We start from the raw sequence: 11,685 nt of genomic DNA, 5'->3' as shown, positions 1-11,685 counted from the left end.
AAAAAAAAAAAAAAAAAGAATCACAATAGAATCATATAGAAAAAAAAAAAAAGAAATCCACCTTCAATCTGCCTGCTGGGCGCAGACACACTCAATATGTTCCCAAGCCAAGCATTTCAACTTCCAGGTTATCCTTTGTGGTGCTCACTGGATAGCAGATCCTGAAACTACACCACAAACTTGAAAAGAATCTTCTCTGAGGTTTTAAAATGCTTTTGGTTACTGGGTTGTTGTTTATTTTCTGTGCCTTTTCATTTTCACTCATCTATGGCACTTCCTGATTCCACAGGGAAATGGAAGACCTTAGACCAGGAGAAAGTAGGCAGGCATCACCTTCTGTTTGTATAGCACTTCACAGTTTGTCAAGCCTGTAATCAGGCTTTGCTGGTGGATCCACTGCACTCATTGTGATTTTATTCCTTTTGATATTTTGAACAACAGTAGCCTCAAGATATAAAGGATATATTATACAAGAGGAAACTAGGATTATGAAAGCTTAAGTGACTTTCCCTTGGTAAATGCTAGAGAGGAAGGAATTTGTTTTTTCCCTAAGCTCTGTATTCTGTTGACTGAACCAATGTTCTTAGTTTGAGGTAAGCAGGAAACCATCGATTAGAAAACTTACTGATGTTTGTGCCTTTACTCCCCCCAGAAATAAAGCCACATAATCTCTTAGTCATAAAAGCTTTACACAATTTTAAGAGTGCTGAGAGACACTTTTAAAAGCCATTCATGATCCAATTAGAGGTTGAAATAAATCAGATTAAGAATGTTTGCACTGTTGATTGAACCATAATACTTTTTTTATAGGTGAAGAATTATCAAATATTGGCAATTTCTTCTGGTTCAACCTAATAATATTGCTATCTGTGTGGACTTCTGAAATTTTGTCAAGGAAGAGTTTAACAATCAAAGTTTCAAGGGATCATACCTGAAATCCAAATCTACAAATGTAGATGTAATCTACAAGGGATTGTACCCGAAATCCAAATCTACAAATGTACAATGTAAAATTAATTTAAGCATGTCTCTTACAAGGATGGATGAATGCGGGTATAAGGCAATGAGCTTCCATGGTTATCTACATGATTGGGGATGTGGGTCAAAATGGATAGGTGTGCTTGGAGCCTGTTTTTACTTTCTTCTGATGTTTCAGCCCCTGCCCACCTTGGTATGGCCAAAACCCAGCTGATTTCCTGTGTTATTCTTTCATAGTATAAGAGAGGCTACAAACACATCATGAGTTTGTGTGTGTGTGTGTGTGTTTACAGAAGGGTGAGATCAACCCATAATATTTTGAAATGAAGGGGGAACCACTATAATCCCACCCCAACTAGGGGTAGACATTCAACAATGTATGATTTGTCAAGTCCATGGAACGGGGTTAGATCAGAATCAGATGGCTGGCTCAATTCTTTCTGAGAGCATGTCCTCAAACTGAGATTTTAGACATCAAGGCTAAGTCTGCAGATATTCTGTGTTAGAAGAGCTTATAGAACTTGGAAAGAGTGTCAGAAAGAGACAAAATCAAATTTGTATTGAGTACTGTGATGTGTCATCTGCATCCCCTTTTTTATGACTCTAGCATTCAGCTCATTGGAAAGAATCTTTCCAGAAACTGCCCTCAGAGGGGGGAAGAAACCTCCCTACACAAGCCCATGCCATTTTCCTGGAGTGGGAGGTGGAGTGGACAGGCAATGTCCAATGACCTTTTGGTTGCGGTGAGTGGTATACAGAGTGGGACAACTCTGAAGGGCCATCCCAGCTCTCTGTGGGATGCTGACACCTGCGGGGGGCTGTTTCAGCTCCCCTCCTTCCTCTGTCTAGTGCTGGTTCTTTCACTCCTTCACAGATGTTGCTCTGAGTCAGATTCTCAATAAACTGTCTGCCGGCAAATCCTCCTCTCAGAGTCTGAATCCTGGGGAAACCCCATTTAAGACAAAGCCTGAAATTGAGAAAAGGTGTTATGGAACATAGCTGGAGAGGATTCTTTTGGGAACAAGAATGCATAAACGAAGAAAGGCATGAGAGCGTTCCCCAGCTGGGTAGGATTCTATCCTGGATAAAAAAAAACATTGCTATCCCAATTATTCATAAGTCTGTGAAGTTGCCATGTCTGGGACTGGAAAAAGCTTTCATGTAAAATCAGTAAAAGATTAGTAACGATGAAACAGGAAGGAAGGAAATGAGTGCTTTACCCTCAGAATAAACTATTCACCCACTGAGAAATGGAGCTTTTCTGTCAGTGCACTCAGTTAGTTTTTGATGGAAATGAGAATCACATACACATAGTAATCTGTGCTTTTGCAGGATTCCCACAAAATGCAGGGATCCACATAGGCTCACTTTCCAAACAACAGAAGATTTTCTTTTGAAGCACAAGACCATTTTAGAAATTTCAGTCATGGATATAGCAATAATTTAAATGCACCTTAGACAATTTTCTGCCTCCTTAAGCAGAGAATCCTGAAATTCAGCAGTTCCTAACCTTTTTAACTCAAGGGACCTGTTTTATGGAAGACAATTATTTCCACAGATGGAGGTGGAGGGAATGGAGGAGGATGGTTTCAGGATGAAACTGTTCCATCTCGGATCATCAGGCATCAGATTCACATAAGGAGCCCACAACCCAGATCCCTTGCACGTGCAGTTCACAATAAGGTGTGCTCTCCTAGGAGCATCTAATGCCACTGATCTGACAAGAGGTGGAGCTCGGTGGGGGGGCAATATTCTTTCACCCAATTCTCACCTCTTTCTGTGTGGCCACGAACAGGCCATGGACCAGTACTGCTCCATGGCCTGAGGGTTGGGAATCCCTGCTGTACTTAACTGAATTTTCACTTGATGAATTGGAGACAATTTCAAATCATTTTGAACATCAATTATCTTACTAAATGCTAAGATAACAGTCCTCTGAGGCAGTGCTCCTCAAACTTTAATATGCATGCAAATCACCTGAGGATCTTGTGAAAATGCAGATTATGAGTTCCTAGAGCTGAGATCCTGCATTTCTGATTAGTTTTCTGGTGATGCCAATGTTTCTTCATGCCAACCACATCTTGAATAACAAGGCTTTAAAGTTATTTAATAGATATAATAATCTTTGCCTTTAGCACTTAGTAGTCTAAGATTGTAATACTTTCATTCATCATATTTGCTTATTATCTTCTTTTATAAACTCACCATCAAGCTTAAACTTAAATGCAGATCCAAAAGAAATCATCTAATCCAGACGCATCATTTGAAACAAATTTGAATAGAAAACTGATGCCCAGAGAGGTAATATGATTTTTATAAGGTCACTTAACTAGTTAATGGTAAAAACAAGGCTTATATTACTGGTCTTCTGAGTGTATCTTTTCTCCCAGTTTCTAAATCCCCTACTAATTTGTTGCTCCTTTTCTAAAACAGACTGAAAATTCAGATAACAAATATTCTTAGAATTCAATGTAAAGTAAACAGCTCTAACAAAGGGTCTTGTCAACTTTCCTATGAGCACAGTCAAATAATCCAAAGTAGTAATTGGACTTGGTGCCATCTGTACATGGGCTTTTTCTTATTTTGCTAAATTATGATATCTGGACAGTTTCCTGGATGGTTGAAGTCATCTAGGAATAACTGATTAGCATCTGACTAATTACATTTTTAAAATTATAAACTATTTTGCCAGATTTAGCCAAAACAAACCAAAACACAGGATGGGCACTTGAATTTGACCATCTGATAAGCAATGAGGTTTAAATATGCCCAAATATTGCATGGAGATAACTATACTAAAAAAAAAATTCACTGTATCTAAAGTTTAAATTTAAATGGTTGCTCTATTTTTCTCTGCAACCCAAAGTTGAAAAGATATAAGAATGTACAATAAACTTGATTGTGGTAATCATTTCACAATGTGTGTGTGTGTGTAAAAGTATCACATTGTGCTGGGTGTGGTGGCTCACGTCTGTAATCCCGGCACTTTAGGAGGCTGAGGCGGGCAGATCATTTGAGGTCAGAAGTTCGAGACCAGTCTGGCCAAAAATACAAACAAACAAAAAAATTAGCTGGGAATGGTGGTGCACACCTGTAATCCCAGCTACTCGGGAGACTGAGAAAAGAGAATTGCTTTTCTCTTTTTTTGAACCCAGGAGATGGGGGTTGCAGTGAGTCAAGATTACACCACTGCACTCCAACCTGGGCAACAAAATGAGACTCCGTCTCAAAACTATGTACATTTACAGTGTACAACGTGTGTGTGTGTGTGGTTTTTTTTTTTGTCAGTTATAAGAAAATAAAAAATGAAACACATCAATTGATTGAAAAAAATCACAATTAGGAAAACAAAAATGAAGACAGAAAAGGAAGAAGTATAAGGAACACAAATTTAAACAGAAAAGAGCAATAGAGAAAAGGATCTTGCGGATGTTTATGTATAAAACAAAATAGAGATAAAATTGGTAAAAGTGGTAGACACTTTTGGCCAGTGAATGATACAGAGCACATATTTTTACCTTGGACTGGCCCTTAATTCCTGAATAAATAAAGACTCACTATTTAAGTGCTTCCTAATAAAATGTAGGGCCAAGAGAAGGAGAAAAAAAAAGTCTCTAATAAAGACACAGTTGGCACAATAAAAGTTATTATGCCCTGAAAAATAAGTGCTAGAAACAAACAAACAAAATGTTATTAAAAATCTAAGGTTTTAAAAGGAAATTATAAGAGCATTACAAAATACTTAGGACTGAATGACAATAAAAGCTTTATATGTCAAAATTTATGGGGCACAATTAAAGTAATACTTAGAGGGAAAAATTATGGAACACCAAAAACAAATTAGCCAAACATTTCAACACAAAATCTAGAAAAGAACATCAGTGTAAATCCAGACAAACAAAAAGCAAGCAAATAATGAAGATAAGAGTAGAAACCAGTGAAATACAAAAAAAAAAGAGAACAAAAAGAGAGATGAACGAAAGTAAAAGTTGTACTTTGAAGACACTGATAAACCAGACTAAACCCCATGCATATGTAATCAAGAAAAGAAAAGAGAAAAGAAGGATATAAAAATATACACAAGAATGGATGTAGCGACTACAGCTAAAACAGAGTTGAAATATAATAGAAACACATTATGAACAAATATCAGCACTAAATTTGCATATATGGAAGAAATTAATAAATTTCTGGAAATAACAAAAAATTCAAAATTGGAAACAAATAGAAAAAATAAGACATTAATAAAAATCAAAGAAATTTAAGTGACAGTCGTAAGTATTCTCTCAGGTAAGCCCCACACCAGTTGATTTTACAGATAGGCGCTGCCAAATTTTGAAGAAACAGATCATCCTTATTTTATACAAATGGTTCCAGAAAATAAAAAAAGAAAATTGTACAACCAATTTTATGAGGCTTTTATAATTGGAATATTCAAAAAACAAATATATAAAATAATTCTACATGCAAAAGTCAAAAATAAAAGATTACCCAACAAAATCCAACAATATGTTTAAAATATACAATAAGCATGTAGTTTTGCTTCACAAAGGCAAAAATGATTTGGCAGCTAAAAAAAAATCTACCAAGGCTATTTCACAGAACGATGAATCAAAGGAGAAAAATCACAGGATCATATCAATTAATACAAATCAAGGGGTTGATTAAGTTCAGACCATATGTACAAGTATGTTTTCAAGAGGCAGAAAAAATGACTTAAGGCTTTTTCTAAAATTTCAAATTTTTTTATTTTTGAAATTGGCTGGTTTTATTATTTTTTCTCAACAAGGAGTATAGGTTGCAAGTCCCTGAACTGTGTGTGTGTGTGTGTGTGTGTGTGTGTGTGTGTGTGTGTGTTTAATAATGACTTCTTGGCCAGGCACAGTGGCACACAAATAACGAATAAGTGTTCATGAATAACGAATAGCTAATTCAAGTTTGAATTTGTTTGCTTTTCCTTCTCTAGTTCTTTTAATTGTGATGTTAGGGTGTCGATCTTAGATCTTTCCTGCTTTCTCTTGTGGGCATTTAGTGCTATAAATTTCTCTCTACACACGGCTTTAAATGTGTCCCAGAAATTCTGGTACATTGTGTCTTCATTCTCATTGGTTTCAAAGTTAATTCAGTTTTGAAAAAGACGTGTAAGAAAGTGGGAGAGAGGACATGTCCTGCTAGCTATGTTCATATGGTTAAAGCTATAGTAATGAAAACAGTGTATTGCTGGTAAAAGAAACAGGTGAAAAGACCAATGGAATATAAAAGAGAGTTAAAAATTAGAATCACGTAATGTCTAGAACTTGGTGTGTAATCAACACAGGACTCTACAATCACTAGGACAAGGGTGGATGCTTTAACAGATGATACTAGAAATATTGGATTATACATGTATTTAAAAGTAGATCCCTATCTTATTCTATATACAAAAACAAATGTTGAATATATTAAAGGCTAAAGTTTGACAGGCAAAAGCATAAAATCAATTTAAAAATGAAAAGGCATCTTTGCAATCTTAGCAAAAACTAATAATTAAAGTGACAAAAGAAACCCTAAATGCCTGATAATTACTATGTAAAGGATGCTATACCCCATCAATAATCAGAAACATAAAAAAAAATAACAAAAGTAAGATATCACCTTTTTTCCCATCATCTTAATTAAATTTAGATAATTGGGTAATATTGGGTTTGGGCAAGGATATGTAGAAATGATGTACTAGTCTCACTGTCTTTAAACTACTATGTTTAAGGTTAAGTCTACATGTTTGGGCATATTTCTGAACTTCCCTGTTCTATTGATCTGTTTATTTATGTTCTAACACCTTGATGTGTTAATGACTATAATTTTAGGATGTATTTTAATATCTGATAAGGCCAGGTCTCCATTAGTCATCTTTTTCAGAATCTCCACAAAAAAAAAAAAAAAATTAAAATCAACTGATTAAAATCAACTGTGTAATTCTTTTAAAAATCTTGTTAGGATTGTATTGGGATTATGGGAAATTTAAAATTTAGGGAGAATCAGCATTCATATGATACTGAGTCTTTCTATACAGGACCAGTTTGTGCCTCTTCGTTTATTCAAGCCCTCATGTTATCTCTCAGTAGCATTTCTTCATATAGATCTTTCAAATTTATTTTTAGTTTTATTTCTAATTATTTTACCACTTTTATTGCTATTGAGATATTTTCATTTTTATTGGTGATTGTTTAAATTAGTCAGCACATTTATTTTCACCTTAATTTTGTATTAAACTGTGATACCAAGTAAAATAATTTTCAGGTTGTTCTCTTTTCAATGCTAACTAAAATTTTACTTCCTTCTTTCATATTTGATGTTTAACATCCTTTATATCTCATAAAGTATAAAATCAAAAGTCTAACTGCACTGGCTAGATTCTATTTCCAGAGAAAGTAAAATAATAGTAATGATATTGAAGTTTTTTCTATTTTACTAACTTCTGCTTTTCTCTGTGATTTTTCTTTTATTTTAATTGATTTTAATTTGATCTTTTCTAATTGTTTAAGGTAGAAACTCTGATTGTTTATCTTATTTTGATTCTTTCCTAAATATAGCATTTTAAATGCTATAACTTTCCCTGTAAGTACTGTTTTTAATTGCATCCACAAATTTCAATTTTGTTTCATTATAATTCAGCTCAAAATATATTCTAATTTCCTCTATACAATGTTTTTTAGCCTGTGAATTATTTAGCAATGTATTGCTTAATTTGGGGATGGCCTAGATATCTTGCTATAATTTATCTGTATGCTTCAAACATTACAAATTCACTGAGACTTGTTTTATAGTCTAGTATATGGTCTGTCTTGGTGAACGTTCCATGAGCATTCTACAGTTGTTTTGAGTGTAGTGTTTCTACAAATGTGAGTTAGGTCATGATATTTGATAATGATCTTCAAATCTTATATATCTGTTCTGATTTTTTGGCCTACTTGTTAAATGAATTATTAACAGATAGGTGAAAAAAATCCCCAACTATGATTATGAATTTGGCTGTTTGCTCATGAGTTCTGTCAATTTATAATTCACTTCTTTTAAGCCTCTGTTCTTAAGTGCTTCAATTTGTAACATGATTATTATGTCTATTTTAGAAATTAACCTATTTATCCTTATGAAATATGCTCCTTTATCTCTGGTAATACACTGTTTTGAAATGTATTTTGACAGATATTAACAAGGCACATCAACTTTCTTATGTTTAGGATTTACATGGTACATAATTTTCCACTCTTTTATGTTTGATGTACATGTCTTTTTATTTGAAGTGTGTTTTTTATAAACAGTTTTTGTAATTGGTTCTTTTCATATGACAATTTCTGTCTTTTATGTGGAGTTTTTAGATAATTTAAATAATGTAATTAATGATATAGGTGGGTTTAAGTCTACCATATTGGTATTTATTTTCTTTTGTTTCCAACAATTATTCATTTCTTGGTTCCTCTTTTCCTGCCTTCTTTGAATCAATTTATTTTATTATTCCATTAATCTTCTCTTTGACTTTTCCTCTATAGCTATTTGTGCATATGTATATTTTTATTCTAGAGATTACAATTTGAATCTCTAGCTTATTGCAATCTACTTCCAAAAAATATTACTATCCTATGAATAATGTTAGGACCTTACAGCAGTATTATTCTACTTTGAACTGCCTTGTCCTTTGTGATCATATATATTATTTCCCATAGAAGGAGTCAGCTGAGTCTAACATTAAGACTGCTCTACTTTCTTTTTTACCCACTTATGCTTCTTTCCCTGCTTGCTGGCAGATGGTGATCCCTAGACCACTCCTTAGTAAATGGCCTGCATACCAAATTCCATCTCAGAATATATTTCTCAGAGAATCCAAATCCAGCCTGCCACAGACAAAGAGAATCACCAATTCTCCTCATTCTTGAAAAATTCCCTTTGATGTGATTTCCACTCAAACTGCAGCCCATCTTTTAAAAGGCTTTGCAAGAAGAGGTGGTTTGCCACTATTTCTGGCCTCAGAAGAAATGGTAGTGGCCATCCTTTTTTCAATCTAGACCAGTGTACAGTCATTCTTATTTACCTCTGTTCTGTCATAAATAATATTATCGATATGCTCTCCATTGCCAAGGCTAAGACTTAATATTCCATCATTTATTCATGCGTTCACCAGTTTTGAGCACTACAATAAGTAGGTTCTGCACTCAGTGTTGAACATACAATCTTGATCACACATGGCGTCTGCCCTGAGATCCTTATAGTTCACGGGATGAAGAGATAGGTAAACAAGAACAGTGGAATCTACAGGCACTTTGTGAGAAGTGTGTATCGAGGATGAAGCGATCAATTATACCACCTGGGACTCAGGAGAAGAGTTTAGAAAGGGTTAGGTTCTATAATGGAAATAATCCTTGAGCTAAATGATAGAAGTAGAAGGTAAGTTTGTATTTCTTGGGGAGACATAATGAGTAAATCATTTACAGAGAAGGAAAAAAATATGAGTTTCCCACCAGGAATGTTATAGAGAAGTGAAAACTCTGACATATTTTAGCACTAAAATAAATCTGTTATGATTAAAATGACTAAACCCGTGTGTGTGTGTGTGCACGCATGTGTGCACGTGCGTGTGTGTGTGTGTGTGTAAATAGGTGTGGAAGATGTGACAAATGAAAGAATTCAGGCTGAGATAATGCTTATCTCTATCTCCTTATGTCCAATCAGTTACCAGGTTCTTTCAAGTCTGTTTTTCACTTTACTGTACCTGTAGCACATGACTCACAATTTTCTGTCTTCTACCATATTTTTGTAAACATGTCCACTGCTATGTATGTACCTTAAGGGTGAACATGGTAATTCATTCATTCTTTGGATCCCTCCATATCACAACATATTGTTCATATGAGGCAGTGTTTACTAAGTAGAATTAAAAGTGAATGTTGTCATGGTGTGGAAATAAAGCAAACACTCATAAATATCTTTAATACTTACTGGAAACATGATATAGAATAGGGGTTAGCACACTATTGTCCACAAGCCAAATCTGACCCACTGCCTGTTTTTGTACATCCTGTGAGCTAAGAATAGTTTTTGCATTTTTTAATGGTTAAAAAAAACTTTAAAGATGAATAATATGAAAATTATATGAAATTCAAACTACAGAGTTCATAAATATAATTTTGTTGAGATATAATTATGCTTGTTCATTTACATATTGACTATAGCTATGTTCATGCTAATGGAAGTGTTAAGTAGTTGTTACACAGACTGTATGGACCATAAAACCTAAAGTATTTTTTTCTCTGCTTTCTTTATAGAAAATGTTTCCAAAAGCCTGGTATTGAGAGAAAGGACCATGAGTTTTTCCATAAACTGGATTTGAATTTTAATCCTATCTGTAGCTCTACTAGCCATGTTATCTAAAGTGCTTAGCCATCTCTTAATTTTAAGATAATCATTTTTAGAGTGAGAAAAATCATATCTCTGGTAAGAATTTATATGAGAATTGATAATAAAATATCAGGAATAGAGTAAATTTCAATCAATGCGTTTCTTCTTCTTTGATGCCTGGTGTTAGAGATTTTCATCTTTGAAATCCAATCAATTAAACATGTATTGCATTTTCTGTTAAAGATTCAGTCAGTGTTTGGATAGTCGAACCCAAACAAAGGAAGAGAGGAAATTATGGTTAACAGGCTTTGGGCTTTATTGTAGCAAGGGTTTCCAGGCAGTGGTCTGTAATTTATAACTGATGTGGAAGACCCTGGTATTTAAAATACTGTGAGCATGTGGTGGCTGCTTTTAGGATTGCTAACCAGTCCAGCCTGAACGGGACCATTCCAAATTGCAGACATTTTAGAGGAGCCATGAAAATAAACATGAACATATGATTTTGCATATGTTGACGGGCTCCCTATGAAAACAAACAAGAAGTACTTATTGAGTATCTGCTTCTCAAATTGCTTCATTTGTTGTCAATATTACTTAGATACAAAGGACTTTCTGGGAAGAATTATGCCTTCTGTTTCTTTCTCAATCCCCCAATGACACCAAGAGTTGGCAATAAGTATTTAACAAATCCTGTGAACTAGATTAATAGATACATGGTCTTTCAAGAATTTAGAAGAAACCCAGCAAAAGACGATAGGATGCCTTTCCTTATAATCCAACATATGTTTTAATTTGTTTTCTTGCTCGTGCTATGTTCCTGTCTGTCACCAGTGTTTAATTCTGGTTTTGGCATATTATAGGTGCTTAATGAATGCTGATTGAAGGAAGGAACATAGTATAGATGGATAAACATTGGATTAGAATCAACAGGCATAAATGTGAGCGTCAGATTTATTATTTTATTCTTGAGTGATGTAGAAAAAGTACTTTGAGTCTTTGATTCTTATTTTACTCACCTGTAAAACTGGAAAACACCTACCTTGCCAAACTCACAAGGCTTATAGTAGGGATCAAATACAAACAGTGCAAGAGAATGTACTTTGTAAACCATAAATGGCTATAAAATGTGCTTATTATGTAAATAATGAAAAAGACTCTACATTTTATTATATATAAGAAAAATTTTTACACTTTTGTCTATTGGCTCAAGATTAGAAGGAAAGAAAAACAGAGTATTACGTCAGTAACTGTAGAGTAAAATGATAGAAATTTTTTTGGGCAAGTAAGATATTAGTCAATGAAAGATTTTGGGAAGATATTTTCAAGACTAATGTT

At 34.2% G+C, this 11,685-nt stretch overlaps 1 protein-coding gene across 3 annotated transcripts in view; it reads right to left on the bottom strand.

Moving 5' to 3' along the window:
* Positions 1–11,685, bottom strand: part of PAPPA2 (pappalysin 2) — a 310,433-nt gene that overhangs the window by 120,028 nt on the left and 178,720 nt on the right. The gene's annotated exons all lie outside the window — the stretch shown is intronic.

This window comes from Rhinopithecus bieti, unplaced genomic scaffold (genome assembly GCF_001698545.2).
Source record: "Rhinopithecus bieti isolate Rb0 unplaced genomic scaffold, ASM169854v2 scaffold_20101, whole genome shotgun sequence".
Classification (NCBI taxonomy): domain Eukaryota; kingdom Metazoa; phylum Chordata; class Mammalia; order Primates; family Cercopithecidae; genus Rhinopithecus; species Rhinopithecus bieti.
Note: the sequence above shows the minus strand (reverse complement) of the source record. Positions and strands in the feature narration are given on the sequence as shown.